Raw genomic sequence first — 17,358 nt, 5'->3', positions numbered from 1 at the left:
TTAGACTATTTCAATGACATCCTGATTGGTCCCTGGGCCTTGAGATCTCTCCCCACTCCAATCTGTTCTCCACTCATCTTCCAAAGTGATTTCCCAAGCAGAGATCTGACCACATTACTCCCCTCCCCCAACTAAGTAAATTTTAGTGGATGTCCATGACCTCTAGGGTTAAATATAAACTCTTCTGCTGGGTATTTAGAGCTTTTAACAACATGGCTTTGTCCAGTCTTTTCTACATTGTTACCTCCTCACACTCTGGGGTCCAGGTGCTAAACTCCTTGCTCCTCACACTTCCCATTCCATGTCTTATCTCAGTACCTTTGCATTGGCAAGACTCAGCTCAGACAGTCCCTTCTATAGAACATCTTTCCTGGTTCCTACCTCCTCCAGCTGCCAGGGACTTACCCCTCCCCCAAGATCTGCTTTCTGTATATTTTCCATCTGTCTCTGGATGTGCAGTTCATTTCCCTCATAGAATGTAAGTTCCTCCAGAGCAGGGACTATTTATCTTTGTCCTTGAGCCTAGCCCAGTGCCTGTTATGTAGGCTTGATTAACTGGTATCTCACCAAAAATGCACTTTGCAATACTGATTGGATACTTTCTTTATCCATGTTTTCCTTAAATCCAGGAACACCATTTCCTGCATAGAGAAAAATGGTGCACTGTGAATGGTGTTTAGAACTTTACAAAATTTATGCATTTTTTAAACAAATCCAATCCTAGGAAGTCATTTTACCCATTAAGGGGAACTAGTGCAACAAATTTGTTTAGAACTTACCGAAAAATGCCCAATACACTCTGAACAATGCTCAAGATATTTTGCAAAATGGGGCAGCTAGATGCTGTGGGAGTAGCACACAGGCCTGGGAGTCAGGAGGACCTGAGTTCAAACCCCCAGCCTCAGACATTTGACACATTTACTAGCTGTGTGACCTTGAGCAAGTCACTTAACCCCAATTGCCCAGCCTTCCCCCCTCCGAAAAAGTGGATATTTGGCAAAATTGCCAGCAAAATGGTGGGTAAAGTCAAAGATAATGTAAACAGTGGTCCTGGTTGTTTCATAATGATCAGTGGCTTTAGATAATGACCTTATGCTAGAAATGATGCAAGTAGAATTCTATTTTTCTAACTACTGTGAATAGACTGACTTTACATGCATATGCTTAAGAAGGCAACTGACAAATGGTTGTTAATATGAAGTCATATTTAAAATTAATATTGACCCAATGGCCTTGAGATATGATGACCTGAAGACCAGAGGACGGAGTCCTGGTCTCACATCAGGAGGCCCAGGTTCTAGTCCCAGCTGTGATTGGAGTTAAATGATTTCCTTTCTGGGAGCCTCAGTTCTCTACTTTACAAATTGGGGAGAAACATGTTAGTGTCATGAACATCACAGCAGGTACTATGAAGACAGTTTTGGTGAACAATAAAATACTATTTAATGTCAGCTGTTACTATTCACTGTTCATTTGAAATAAAGAGACTTGGGACAGCTAGGTGACATAGTGGATAGAACCCAGGACCTGGAGCCAGGAAGACCTGAATTCAAATCTGCCCTCAGATACTTACTGGCTGTGTGATCCTGGACAAGTCACTTAACACCAATTGTCACTAAACAAAAAAATATCAAAATAAAACAAAGAGACTTGTACAGGATATTTTAACCAAAAGAGAACTGGACTTAGCTTGGGCTTGTCTTCTAAACTTCAAAGCAGATTTGTACATGAAAAAAGTCATCAGAGAAAATAACTAAAGGTTGAATCACTTCTTATTCTTCCAGGGATGCCTACACAGGGTCATTTTTCTGATTTTAGAAAAAGCAAACTTACAGATGATACAGAGGCAGGAGAGCCACCTAATATACCAGATTATGGAGTCAGGATGCAAAAAAAGGACTTGACAGGCTAGAATTTTGGACCAACCACAGCAACTAGGATCAAACTTAATGGAATTTTTTAAAATTGACTTTGCAATCTCAAGATGAAGGAGGCATGGTTTGACTGCAATTTATTTGTGAAAGATCAAGGGATTGTGGTGAACCACACATCGATGAGGATTCACCAGAGGAATATGGCAACCTAAAAAGCAACACGATGCTGAGCAGCATTAAGAGAGGCACAGCTTCCCAGAATAAGGAGGTGAGTGTCCCTTTGTGCTCTGCTCTGGGGAGACTACAGTTATCCCTTCAACACCCCAGTTTCCTCATTGCAGTTTTGATATGTTGCCAGTAGGCATGAGAAATTAAATGGGAATTTTGGGGCAGTTTTGTGGAAGGCTCAGATGACAGGCGAAGGCCAGCAGAAGATACAGAAAAAGTTTAGTAACTCAGAAATGCATAAAATACATGTATAATATTGTATAATAAAAAGTTCTTTCATGTTATAATACCATAATAATTTATTCTTCTTCTCTGGTACAAAGGGTGGTGGAGAAGGAGAGACCAAAATATTTTACATGGATTTTCCAGATGGCAGGGGCACTGGACCACCAATCACTACAATGTGGAAGGGATAACTGTATATCTGGACTCTTTTGTTCAGTTCTGGGCATCACATTAGAGGCATAAAATAGAGAAGCTGAAAAGGGATGTATGGTCTTGCCACATATGGATGGGTTGAAGGAACTTGCTTTGATATTCAAAGAAAAAACTTAGGGCAGGGGCAGACATGATAGTTGTCTTTAACTATCTAGTGGATGGTCACCTGGAAGAGTCATTTAAGTGGTGGCATTTGACCTAAGGGTAGAACTGGGAAGATGAGGTAGAAGTTGAAAAAGAAGTAAATTTCCATTTGAAGTCATGATGCCCTGTCCAATCATGAGAACTGCCTAAAAGTGGAAGAAGCTACCTCAGTAGGGTAGGTTTTTCCCCCTTGGAGGTCTTCAAGCAGATTTTGGACATCTGTTTGTCCAGTAAATTACAGAAGGGATTCTCCTTCAACTCTGGCTTAGACTTCATGGCCACCACCATCCTGACCAATTCAGAAAGTCTGTGATTCTTTAGAGAAGCATAAACTGTCAAGACCAAAAAGAAGTTGGCACAGAACAGAAAATCCTAGAATCTTACAAAAGGAATCATCCATCCAAATTCACGGTTGTTGACACCGAAGAGGGAAGGGATGTGGTAGAATTCTTCTGCAGCCAGCACCTCTTCAAAATGTTTGGGGAGGAACTGTCCGTCAACTATAGCAGGTCTTCTCATGAAATTCTAAAGAAAAAAGCAGGAAGAAAAAGAAACAAGAAGGCAAGTCTATCTCCACAATTTCCCTTCCATGTATCACTTCCTAGATATTCTAATTGCTACTGTCTTATTTTGACACATTTCATCAATTTCCTGGACTCTTTTTAATTTGGAGGCAATGAGGGTTAAGGAGCTTCCCCAGGGTCACATATAATAAATTTCTGAAGCCTTGTTTGAACTCAGTTCCTCCTGACTGCAGGGCTGATGCTCTAATCCACTGCACCACCTAGCTCTACCCACTTATCTGGACTCTTGCAATGGTCTCAAAATTGGCCTTCCTGTATCTTCCTCTAATTTATCATGCACAGACACACACACACACACACACACACAAACACACACACACACAAACACACACCACTTCCCCATCTCAGATGTGCTCAGGACACTCCAATGCATTAAAAAAGTCCCATGGCTCCCCATTACCCAAAGAAAAATCTCCCACACTTTTGTCTGGCATTCAGAGCTCTCTCTTCTACCTTTCCATCCTTATCTCATACTATGCAGAGTCTGATCTGTGCCACATACATCATGTTTCACCAACAATGGATTTCTAACTCTCCAATGAAAGTCAACCACCTTTCTTCCCTGGCTCACTTGCACCATAGAATGTCATAACTGGAAAAAAGTCTTGTAAAGTAGAATAACACCAGTGGAAGAAAATTTGGAAAAGATAGTGTTGGAACCTAGAATATAAGAATCAGCTTAGGATGAATCCTTCTAGCTCTAAAGCTATGATTCTATAGATAAAGACAGTCTCGGTGGGAAGAGACTTAAAGAGAATGAGACTAGAGAATGAAAAAGCTTATTGCCTTAGAACCTGAAATGTTTAGAGCATAGAATGTTGGAAGGATTCTTAGGATATCGTATGTCCAGAGTGGAAAAAGCTTATTGCCTTAGAACCTGAAATGTTTAGAGCATAGAATGTTGGAAGGATTCTTAGGACATCATATGTCCAGAGTGGAAATGATGTAACCTTAGCACAAAAAAGTTTGGAACACAGAAAGTAGGAGACAGAAGAGGTCCTGGAAAGGAGAACATCTGAACTAGAAGAGACCTTCAGACAGAGAATATTGGAGGTGAAAATATAATTGAAGATCATCTAGTTAGTAGGGAAAACTGAGACTAAGAGAGTGACATTCCCAAGATCTTCACCTCAATCCCATCTGATGAAGGTTGGATGTCCAGCCCTCCCCAAATGGTCTTGGCAGTTCTTGGTACTGGAATCCTTGCTTCTCAGTCTACATATCTTGGTAATGGCCAGCATCTCGTCCTCAGATTTGCTCCTGAGGCACTGAACCACGGAGACAGAACTGTGTCTCTCACAAGTAGACAGATTGGCAATGACCTCCTGAGAAGCACCCACAAAGAGTTAATATTTTCACAGAGGAATGCCTGGCCTGTATCACAATAGAGGGATCCTTTCATACTCATCAGTAAGCTAGCAAATGATCATTTCTATAGGTGATGATGCAGTAATGGCAAAAGAGAAAAAGCTGGCATCTGTCTGACCATCTAAGGGGATGAGACCCCCACTCATGATCCTGCTCTGTACAGGGCTCAGTGCCAGGCAGTGAGGATGGGGATGGGCAGGGGCAGGTTACAAAGACACAGTCCCTGGTCCCAAAGAGTTTACTATTAACTCAGGGAGAAAATATCCCTAAAGGACACACAATGAATTCTGGTATGTTTAAAGAGCCCTGACATTGGCTCTGAGAGCTCAGTTCTGGTCCCAGCTCAGTTACCAAGCCATTGTGTGACCTTGGACCAGTCACAGAATGACAGAACCAGAGAGGTAGAAGGGGCTTCCCAGATCATTCCATCTCACCTGTACCTGGGCCCCCTTGAGGAATGCTTCCTGCTGTTTTGGGGGTATCAGAAAATGGAATTTGGAGCTAGAAAGGACTTTACAAACCATCTAATCAAACCCATTTTTACAGCGGAAGAAACTGAATCCTCAACAAGGGAAATGACTTAACTAAAATCACAGGCAGAATAAGAATTAGAGTCAGAAACTGATTCCAGGGCATAGGATTCCTACTACATAACCACTCCCTCCCCCTCTATGCCTCAGTTTCTTCCTCTGTAAAATGAGGGGGTTGGACTAAAATGATCTCTGTGGTAACTTTCACCTTGAGTATTCAAAGGCATTCCAGTGAACCTTCTTATAGCTCAGGTGAGCTGGCAGGCCAATGGGACACCAAGCCATGGGGTTGGGAGGCTTAGAATCCTAAGGAAGGGTAAGGATGAATACAAAGAACAAAGAACAAGGAACTTACATTTGGAACCTTTTCTGAGCTGAAAGAAATCAAGTTAAGGTTGATGGCCACACCACTCTGCATGATGGCTCTGTGGAACAAGCCTTTGGACATGGGGGACAGAACCTAGGGGAGCAATGCAGAGCAGAAGGGAGGAGGAAGCAGTCATGGGGAGGCCCAGACACTGCTGGCTTAGCACAGAGGAGACTGTGGGTGTGAAAGCCAGAACTGTTACTTACCCTGCCACACCCCTAAACTAATCATATAGGACAGTCCCAAACAGCAGTCTCTCCATGGGACCCTGGCCTTTGGGCCCTTTGGCAGAGCCAAGGGGATGAGATGGTAACGAGAAAAGAGGGCTAAGGAGCCTTAGTCATTGTCCTGAACTCTCTGGGTGGTTCAGTGACAGGGTATGATAAGGTGTCTATGCTCTGTAACACATCAATGCTTTTCATATGCCCTGTCTTCCTATAAGGTCACATTGTTTATTGATTGTTGTTTGTTTCTGATTAATAGAAAGCCCAGGGTTGTTGTTAGGATCAAATGGCTTCAAATCCAACACTTTTCCCCACTATATCATGGGGATTTCCCACTTTCCTCTCAGCAATATTATGTTTTTTAGCATTATTCTTCCACTGAAGTCTTCCTCCCATGCCTTATCACAGCCTGGAGGCTATGTGTGTGGTGTGCTAACTCCTGGGGAAAGAGGGCTACCAGCCACACACTGGGAAAGAGTGGAGAGAGCAGATCTGCAGCCATAGCTGGACACAAAGGCCACCTGCAAAGGCACAGACAAGCTCTGAGCAGCCTTGGGAAGAGACACACATCAGTGGCAAAATTGGGGATCCATTGAGCCTTGAATTATCTCATTATTATCCTATTTTTTTATTTTGCTCTTACTCAAAGTTGTTAGCTTTTGAAATGTAATAACTCATCTTCTATCTCCACAAAAGTAAAATGAATAAGGTCTCCAGCCCAAAAAGCATTGCTGGAAGAGCTAAAGGAGGATTTTAAAAACCAAATTAGGGAGGTAAAAGAAAACATGGAAAAAATGGAAAAGTCCCTAAAGAATAAGATTGGTGAAATGGCTACGGAGATATAGAATCTAAAGAGAGAAAATGACACCCTGAGAGGTGAAATCAACCAAATGGAAAAGGAGACTCAAAAACAAAATGAAAACACTAACTCATTAAAAATTAGAGTTGAGCAAGTAGAAGCTAATGAATCTATGAGGCACCAGGAAGTAGTAAAACAAAATGTAAAGAATGAAAAAATAGAAAATAATGTGAAATATCTGATTGGCAAAACAACTGACCTGGAAAACAGATCCAGGAGAGACAATTTAAGAGTTATTGGTCTACCAGAAATCCACGATGAAAAAAGCAGCCTTGACAGTATCTTCGAAGAAATTATCAAAGACAACTGCCCAGAGGTCCTAGAACCAGAGGGCAAAATAGTCATTGAAAGAATTCACCGATCACCCCCTGAAAGAGATCCCAAACTGAAAACACCAAGAAATATTATAGCCAAATTTCAGAGCTATAAACTGAAGGAGAAAATACTGCAAGCAGCCAAAAAGAAGCAATTCAAATATCATGGAACTACAGTCAGGATCACGCAGGATCTCTCAGCTTCCACATTAAAAGACAGGAGAAATTGGAATATGATATTCCAAAGGGCAAAGGAACTGGGACTACAACCAAGGATCAACTACCCAGCAAAACTAAGCATAATTTTTCAGGCAAGGTGATGGACATTCAATGAAATAAGGGAATTCCAGATCTTCCTGATGAAAAGGCCAGAACTCAATGGAAAATTTGATCTCCAAATACAAAACTCAAGAGAGACATAAAAAGGTAACCTGGGGGAAAAACCCCACAAACCTTATTAACCAATAAGGCAGGTTGTTTACATCTTTATGTGGGATTATATCATCTTATGTATGTTTTATATGTATGTGTATATATATATATATGTATATATATGTGTATATGTGTGTGTATATATATAAACGCGCATGTATGCATGTGTATATATGTATATACATATATAAGTCAGTCTTGAGAATGGTACAGCTATTTTGACAATTGAAAGGGATATACATAGGTTGTGAATGCCTGTATAAATTAACTGATGTAAAGATATAAAATATAAGTAAGAGATATAAAGGGAGGGCTATGAGAGGAACAGTAAGGAGGTAGTAGAAAAGGGTAAATTACACCAAAAGAAGTGGCACAAAAACATATTAAAGTAGAGGGAAAGAAGAGAGGGAGAAGAGTAGTATTTGTGTTTTATGGTCATCTGATCTAGTTCAAGAAGGGAATAACATACCCTGATAAGTTTAGAAATCTAACTTGTCCTACGGGAAGTGGGAGGGGAAGGGGGGAAAAAGGGAAGGGGGTGGTCAGAAGGGAGAGGAGAAGTAGCAAGTGGGAAATGGTAAGATAAGGGAGGGGAATAAAGAGGGAGGGTAAACTGTGGAAGGCGGTGGTCAAAGGCAAAACTTTGTTGAGGAGGAGAAGGGGAAAGGGAGAAATAAAAGCATAAACAGGGGGAAATAGGATGGAGAAAAAGACACAGATAGAAATCATAACTCTGAACGTGCAGGGGATGAACATTCTCATAAAACAGAAGCAGATAGCAGAATGGATTAAAAACCATAATCCTACAATATGCTGTTTACAAGAAACGCATTTGAAACGGGGGGATACACATAGGGTAAAGGTAAAAGGCTGGAGTAAAATATATTGTGCCTCAGCTAAAGTAAAAAAAGCAGGTGTAGCAATCCTAATCTCAGACAAAGCAAAAGTAAAGATAGATTTAATTAAAAGACATAAGGAAGGACACTACATCCTCCTAAAAGGCACCATAAACAATGAAGCAATATCATTGCTTAACCTATATGCACCAAGTGGTAAGGCATACAAATTCTTAGAGGAGAGGTTAAGGGAGTTACAGGAAGAAATGGACAGCAAAACTATAATATTGGGAGACCTCAACCTCCCCCTTTCTGAACTTGATAAATCTAACCTCAAAATAAATAAGAAAAAAGTTAAGGAGGTAAACAGAATTTTAGAAAAGGCACATATGATAGACCTCTGGAGAAAACTGAATGGGGATAAAAAGGAATATACTTTCTTCTCAAAAGTACATGGCACATACTCAAAAATTGACCATGTACTAGGGCATAAAAACCTCACAATCCAGTGCAGAAAGGCAGAAGTAGTCGAAGCATCCTTTTCAGATCATGATGCAATCAGAATCATTTTTAATAAAGAACCATGGAAAAATAAGCTAAAAACTAATTGGAAACTAAATAATTTAATTCTAAAGAGTGAGTGGGCCAAAGATCAAATCAGAGAAACAATCAATAATTTCATTCAAGAGAATGACAATAATGAAACAACATACCAAAACTTATGGGATGCAGCAAAAGCAGTTCTCAGGGGAAGTTTTATATCCCTTAATGCCTACATGAATAAAATAGGGAAAAAAGAGATCAATGATCTGGGCATACAGCTGAAAAAGCTAGAAAAAGAGCAAATTGAAAACCCCCAATTAAATACCAAATTAGAAATACTGAAAATCAAAGGAGAGATTAATAAAATTGAAACCAAGAAAACTATTGAATTAATTAATAAAACAAAGAGCTGGTTTTATGAAAAAACCAATAAAATTGATAAACCTTTGGCCAATTTGATTAAAAAAAAGAAAGAAGAAAATCAAATTACTAGTATCAAAAATGAAAAAGATGAGGTCACCTCTAATGAAGAGGAGGTCAAAACAACAATTAGGAATTATTTTGCCCAACTGTATACCCATAAATTTGACAACCTTAGAGATATGGATGAATATCTACAAAAACATAAACTGCCCAGGTTAACAGAAAAGGAAGTAAAATTTCTTAATAACCCCATCTCAGAAAAAGAAATTGAGCATGCTATCAATGAACTCCCTAGGAAAAAATCTCCAGGGCCAGATGGTTTTACAGGTGAATTCTATCAAACATTTAAAGAACAACTAATTCCAATACTTTGTAGACTATTTGGGAAAATAGGTGAAGAAGGAGTCCTACCAAATTCTTTTTATGACACAAATATGGTACTAATATCCAAACCAGGTAGAGTCAAAACACAGAAAGAAAATTATAGACCAATTTCTCTAATGAATATTGATGCAAAAATTTTAAATAAAATATTAGCAAAAAGATTGCAGCAAATCATCACGAGAATAATACACTATGACCAGGTAGGATTTATTCCAGGAATGCAAGGCTGGTTCAATATTGGAAAACTATTAGCATAATTGACCATATCAACAACAAAACTAGCAGAAACCATATGATCATCTCAATAGATGCAGAAAAAGCCTTTGACAAAGTACAACACCCATTCCTATTAAAAACACTTGAAAGCATAGGAATAAGTGGAACCTTCCTTAAAATTATAAATAATATCTACCTAAAACCATCGACAAGCATTATCTGTAATGGGGATAAGCTAGATGCATTCCCAATAAGATCAGGGGTGAAACAAGGATGTCCATTATCACCCCTATTATTCAATTTGGTAGTAGAAACTTTAGCTGTAGCAATAAGAGGAGAAAAAGAAATTGAAGGAATTAGAATAGGAAAAGAAGAAACTAAATTATCACTTTTTGCAGATGATATGATGATTTATTTAGAGAATCCTAGAGAATCAAGTAAAAAACTACTTGAAATAATAAACAACTTTAGCAAAGTTGCAGGATATAAAATAAACCCACATAAATCCTCAGCATTCCTATACATTACTGACAAATCCTAACAGCAAGAGATAGAAAGAGAAATTCCATTCAATGTTACTATAGACACTATAAAATATTTGGGAGTCTATTTGCCAAGACAAACCCAGGGCCTATATGAACATAACTATGACACACTTTTCACGCGAATAAAATCAGATCTAAATAAATGGAAAAATATCAGTTGCTCATGGTTAGGCTGAGCTAATATAATAAAAATGGCAATTTTACCTAAATTAATCTATCTATTCAGTGCCATACCAATCGAACTACCAAAAAATTATTTTACTGAGCTGGACAAAATAATAACAAAATTCATCTGGAAAAACAAGAGGTCTAGAATATCTAGGGTATTAATGAAAAGAAATGTTAGAGAAGGTGGCCTTGCCATACCAGATATTAAACTGTACTACAGAGCAGCAGTCATCAAAACTGCCTGGTACTGGTTAAGAAATAGGGGGGTGGATCAGTGGAATAGGATAGGCACACAAGTAGGAGAAATCAACAAGTTTAGCAATCTACTCTTTGATAAACCTAAAGAGGCCAGCTTCTGGGATAATAATTCACTATTTCACAAAAACTGTTGGGAAAATTGGAAAATGGTAGGGCAGAAACTGGGCATAGACCAATATCTCACACCATACACCAAAATAAAGTCAAAATGGGTTCATGATCTAGGAGTAAAATCTGATACTATAAGTAATTTGGGAAAGCAAGGAATAGTTTACTTATCAGATTTATGGAAAAGTAAAGAATTCATGACCCAACAAGAGATAGAGAGCATTACAAAATGCAAAATAGATAATTTTGATTATGTTAAATTGAAAGGTTTTTGTACAAAAAAAGCCAATGCAACAAGAATTAGGAGGGAAGCAGAAAATTGGGAGAAAATCTTTGCAACTAGTTTCTCTGATAAAGGCCTCATTTCTAAAATATACAGGGAACTGAGCCAAATATATAGGAATACAAGCCATTCCCCAATTGAGAAATGGTCAAAGGATATGAACAGGCAGTTTTCAGAGGAAGAAATTAAAGCTATCTATAGGCATATGAAAAAATGCTCTGGATCACTACTGATTAGAGAAATGCAAATCAAAATAACTCTTAGATACCACATCTCTCCTGTCAGATTGGCTAAAATAACAAAACAAGAGGATAACAAATGCTGGAGAGGATGTGGGAAAATTGGAACATTGCTACATTGCTGGTGGAGTTGTGAGCTGATCCAGCCATTTTGGAGAGCAATTTGGAACTATGCCCAAAGGGCTGTAGATATGTTCATACCCTTTGACCCAGCAATACCACTTCTAGGGTTGTATCCCAAAGAAATCACACAAGCGGGAAAAGGACCCATATGTACAAGGATATTTATAGCAGCTCTTTTTGTGATAGCCAAGAAATGGAAATCAAAGGGATGCCCATCAATTGGGGAATGGCTGAACAAGCTGTGGTATATGAAAGTAATGGAATACTATTGTGCCATAAGAAATGGGGATGATACGGACTTCATAACAATCTGAAAAAACCTACACGATATAATGCTGAGTGAGCGGAGCAGAGCCAGGAGAACATTGTACACAACCACAGATATATGGATTCTGTGAGGACCAACCCTGACATACTTCGCTCTTCTCAGCAACGTAAGGTGCAAGGACAACTCCAGGGGACTCACGATGGAGAATGCTATCTTCATCCAGAGAAAGAATTGTGAAGTTTGAATGCAGATTGAGGCACACTTCATGCTCGCCTTTTTTCTTCTCTTTTGTTTTTGTTTTTGGGTTTTTTTTTTTTGGTTCTGTCTCTTCTTTCTCATGATTCACCCCATTGGTCATAATTCTTTTCCACAACTTGACTAGTGTATAAATTAATTCAATGCGAAGTTATACATGGTAGTTATATGAGATTCCATGCCGTCTTAGGGAGGGAGGGGGGAGGGAGGGGAGAAAATCTGGATCTCAAAATTATGTAGAACCGTGTGTTGTAAACTAAAAATAAAAAAAATTAATAAAAAAAAATAAAAAAAAAGAATAAGGGCCTAGATGATTAGTTGACACTAGGGCAGAGGAGTGTGGTGGGATCTCCAAATGAAAGGCAAGGGAGGTACCAGCCTTAGAGAAAGAAGTCAGCAGCCCCAAAGTTTCTGAAACAGAGGAGAATAAGAGAAGAGGAAAACGCAGATCTGTGAGACTAGTTTTGGCTACAAGAGGTCCCCTTCAGGCTGGGGTCATGTCTTTACCACCTATATGTAAGGAAACACTCCTTCCCCCTGCTGACTTGCCAAAGATGGTCACACGGCCAGGATCTTCTCCGAAGCAGGCAATATTCTTCTGGACCCACCTCAGGCCAGCCACCTGATCCAGATAACCCCAGTTGCCAGGTGCATGCTCATCCCCAGTGCTGAAAGCCAGATATTAGATAGGGTTGGAGAATTCTGAAAGAGAGCACCAGGTTCTTTGGATTCTGAGATTTAAAGACCATCTCATCCAGCTGGATGATGCAGTAGATAGAGTGCTGGACCTAGACCTGGCTAGGCCAGTGTTCATCTCCTAGCTGTGTGACCACTTAGACCTCTGCCTCAGTAACCTCATCTACAAAAATGAGGATAATAACGTCCTGTATCTCTCACAGCTGGTGCAAGGTTGAAATTAGACACTATTTATAATGCACTTCGTAAACCTTAAAGGACCATACAAATGCTAGTTGTAGTTGTTCTTGTTTTACAGATATAAACTGGTGAGACAAATCTTGAACTCCCCCATCTGAAGGACTCCCAGTGCAGGCCTCTTTAGTGGCCCACTGTGCTTTCCAGGGAGAGCCCTCCCTTCCAGCTTACTCCTCAATGTCTTCCGCCTCCCCACCAGCTGCCTTGCCTCCACTCTCCCCTCTCCCTCTTTTTTTTTCGCTCTCCTTTCTAATAGCGCTCTTTTGTCCTCCTCTATTAGAATGTCAAGTCAAATCTAGAAACATTTGCTGAGCACCTACTATGTGCCAGGCACTATACCAAGCTCTGGGCATACAAGGAAAGATAAACATAGTCCCTGCCTTCGAGGTGATTACGCTTTAATGGAGGAAACAACGTGCAAACAGCTGTTCCCAAACCAGAGCTATAGGAGATAGATTGGGGATGATCCCATAAGGAAGGCCCTGGCCATAAGGGAGAGAGGAACAGGCTTCTTACAGAAGAGGGTATTAGCATCGATTCCTGAAGAAAGCCAGGAGGAGGAGAGAAAATGAACAGATTCAATGAAGTATTTTGTTCAAGAATCAGGAAAGAGGCAGAGAATTTGGAGGAGCCTGAGCAGACTAGAAGTTGAAGGAGACCAGGCTCCTCTCCATGAACTCTGCAATCCAGCAACATCATCCTCCTTACTGTCCTAACACACAGCCTATACCTCACAAGTCCAACTTTCACTGGCTATCCCCATGACAGGAATTCCTTGAAGGAATCTGAGACAGCTCTAATCCCATCATCTTCAAGAGTTCTTGCCTTTCTTCCTTCCCCTCCTCCCTCCCCCACACCTCACTGCAAGGGCCTTCTAGAGCAAGGATCCCAGTGTGAGGCTTTACAGAAAATTGGTCCCAGGGAAGATAGCAGAAGTGTGAGCTTTATTACCATGTGGGGCACCAAGCAGGCAAATGAAAGCAACACACACACACACACACACACCACATATTATATGACAATATGCATTGACAGATAGAGATTCAGAGCACTCATGCAGGAGAATCGTACATTGGAAAGGTCTTGGTGGGAGTATGCACTCAGAGTTGGGTCTGAGCAGGTCAGTCTTATGCTGGAAGAGAGGATCCTTTGGCACAGACAATCAGCACCACATGTGAGAAACAGCATTCTTAATCAGACCCCATTGTGTTGTGGAACTTCCCCAGGATCCTTTACTGATGGAAGACTCAGGGACTCCAAGAGCGGGTGCCAGCACACAGCCATGTAGTCAGCTGGGAGTCCATTCAGGAGCTGAGCTCATAGGCTCACAGTAAGTCAGGGTGTTCACACACTTTCTGTTTCTGCTTAAATGCTTTATGACCCTTAGGACCATTTACCCTGTGACTCCATGTTGGAGTCCTATCACTTGTAACAACAACATGACACAGTATATTTCAAAATCATAGTTGTTATACCTTCCCTCTGAAAGTATTTCTCCTTTACATTGTATATATTTTGTGTCTATAAGGCTATTTATATCTTGTCTCCCATTAGAATTGAGCTCCCTGAAGGTAAGAATTGACTTTCTTGTGTATCCCATCCACTTAGCATAGCAATTGGCATATAAGTGCTGTACAAAGATCACTGACAGCTGAGTGGAGGATGAAATGGAAGAGGGAGAGAAGAGGCAAGGAGGCCAATCAAGCTGGTGTTGTTAGTCCAAGTGGGAGGTGGGGAGAACTTGCACTAGAGTGGTGTTAGTGTCAGAGGACAGAAGTGGGTGTATATGAGAGATGTAGCAAGGGTAAATAAATAAGATTTGGCAACAGATTGGATACAGGGGAAAAGAGAGTGAGTAGTGGACCATGACCACTAGATCACAAGCCCAGGGGCCTGGGAGGATGATGGTGCTTTTAACAAATAAGAAGGATGTTATGAAGAAGAGAGGTCTTGCTGGGAAAGACAAACTGTTTTGGAAATGTTAAGTTTATGATGTATTTGGGACATACATTTTGAGATAGTTGAGATGGGATACTGTAAGTCTCAGGTCTAGAAATTGGAAGAAGGCTGGAAAGAGTGAAGACAGTAAGAGAAAATATTCAAGCTGTCTAGCCATAAAATGGAGATGAATGGGATGATACCTAGTGGGGATGGATGTATCCAGTAAGGTTTTTAGTGACAGAGGAGAGATAGGCAGAGAGATTAAATACTGAAAGTGAGAATGATAGGAAGTGCAATCATCTAGAGAAGAATGGTTATAATGGCATCATCTGTGCCCTTAGGAAGCTTAGCCTTGTTGAAGAAAAGTCCAGCTCTTCATGTAAGATACAGGTAGAGGAGCAGATAGTAGTAGAAGGCATCTGATCAATGTGAAATATGGAAGAGGGAATATGAGGGAGGTCAGTGGATGGCCTCCTTTTTTCCCAGCAAAATATAAGGCAAGGTTTTAGGTTAAGTTTTTGAGGGGAGGAGGAGCAATGAGAAATTTAAGATGGGATACAAAGGTTTAGAAAAGCATTCTTGTGAGTGAAAATTGATTATGGAGGTGCCAAAAGATTGCCTTGCCACAGTGAGGACCCAGTTAAGATTGTGGAACTTTAATCTGAATGGACCCAGGCAACACAGTTTCATGATTTTCTCTAGCTTCATTCAGCAGTTTGCTATGAAAACAAAGGGAGAGGATGATGGAAGTCATCCAAGGCTGAGGTTTGGCAGAGAAAGATTTGTCATGGGATAAGGGGTCAGTGTGGAGATGAAGTAGTTCACTAAGGGGTTGAGATGGGGAAGGAAAGAGAGTATAACCAGGCAGGGTGATAGCCTGTGAAAGAGCTGAGGGGTGGGGGGATTGCAGATCAAGGTAAGGATGAAGAACAGGGTTAGGAGTTGCAAGGCAGAGAGTTTAGTGGAAATATAAGAGATTCTAACAACATAGAGGGATTTCAGAGTTAATGAACAAAGAAGTGGAACACCCATGAGTCAGGGTAAAATCACGGGTCTTATCATCTCTGTACAGAGCTGAGGTGGGGTAGAGGTGAGAAATAAATGCACTGAAGAACTGGGGAGAGAGAATATTTAAGGGAATATTAACATAAATGTTGAAGTCCCTCAATATATAGGTGGGAGTTGGGAGAGAAAGGCTGTAAAGAAGGGACTGAACTCGATGAGAAAGGAATGAGAGCCTCCTAGATGATGGTAAATAACAGCTACTTGAATCATGATTGAGTGATAATTATGGATTGAATGAACCTCAGAGTAGGAGAAGTTGCTGAGTAATGGTGGTAGAGGGAGAGTCTGGAAATGGTAGTGGGAAACAAGGAGTATTGTGGCAGCCCCATGAAGGGGGCATGAGTGAAAATGCAAATAGTGCTGGAAATGGTGACAAGGAAAGCTGTCATCAGAAAAACATCAGAGTTTGGTGAGTACAAGTAGGTAGAAGGAGTAAGAAAGGAAAGGGTTAAAGATGAAAACAGGTTTGTGACTTGTGGGGCAGGCATTCCAGAGAGCACAGTGAATGGGTTAGGTAGCTTTAGAGTAAGACATTACAGAAAATTGCTACTTGGAAAGCTAATGGTATTATGAGTTTATTACTGTGAAGTACAGTACCACCAGGTTATGTTAATAAAATAGGCCCACCTAGTTTTCTTGTTTTATAACACTAGCACTTAGTACAGCATCTGATGCTTAATAAATGTTTTATCTACTTGCCTATCTCTCTGCTCATCTTGTCTTCCCTCCATCCATCCATCAATCCATCTCTCTATCTATAACCTGGAGCCAAGGCAGAATTTAATTTGTTAGTCAGAAGCAGGGCCATAATATGAAATTGGGTCCTCTGGACCCAGATCTAGTGCTTTTTCTTCTATGTCATGATTGGCTTGTGGGGAAGGAAAGGGAAGGCAAGAGATATGTCCTCTAATCAGGACTGTATGCAGATTCCATTCTGAATGCTCGGTTGTGTTTCTCATGTTTTAACCACTCAGAGATCTGGGAATTCATCAGCGAAAAAATACTTGTACTTACATTTCACTGGGGTGAAATCTCACCTGAGGAGCCCAAGGATCCCCAACCTGTACTGGATGGGGACCACTACAACATTCTGGGAGGCAGACAATATCGAACCTTCATACATAGGAGCAGAGCCAATAATGAGACCAACACCATGGATCCACACCATCACATGCAGGAATCAGACATGGTTTTCCTAACAGAACATATCCCACCAAGCATGGCTCTGCTGCTCCCTTGTGAAACAGGAAAATACTGTATCCTGTTATCTTGTGACCAATGATAAAGTAGCTCTAAATGTGAGTGAATTCACTTATCATGATACTGTATATCAAGCATCAACAGAATATATATCAGAGCTACTCTCAGGTAAGAGTCCACTTGACTTGACTCAGATCCATTTCAGATC

General features: G+C 40.4%; 1 pseudogene; it reads right to left on the bottom strand.

Moving 5' to 3' along the window:
• The window catches only part of LOC118840814, a 31,667-nt pseudogene extending 14,549 nt beyond the window's left edge, over positions 1–17,118 (bottom strand).
• Positions 17,119–17,358: the final 240 nt, after the last annotated feature.

This window comes from Trichosurus vulpecula, chromosome 3 (assembly GCF_011100635.1).
Source record: "Trichosurus vulpecula isolate mTriVul1 chromosome 3, mTriVul1.pri, whole genome shotgun sequence".
Taxonomy (NCBI): Eukaryota; Metazoa; Chordata; class Mammalia; order Diprotodontia; family Phalangeridae; genus Trichosurus; species Trichosurus vulpecula.
Note: the sequence above shows the minus strand (reverse complement) of the source record. Positions and strands in the feature narration are given on the sequence as shown.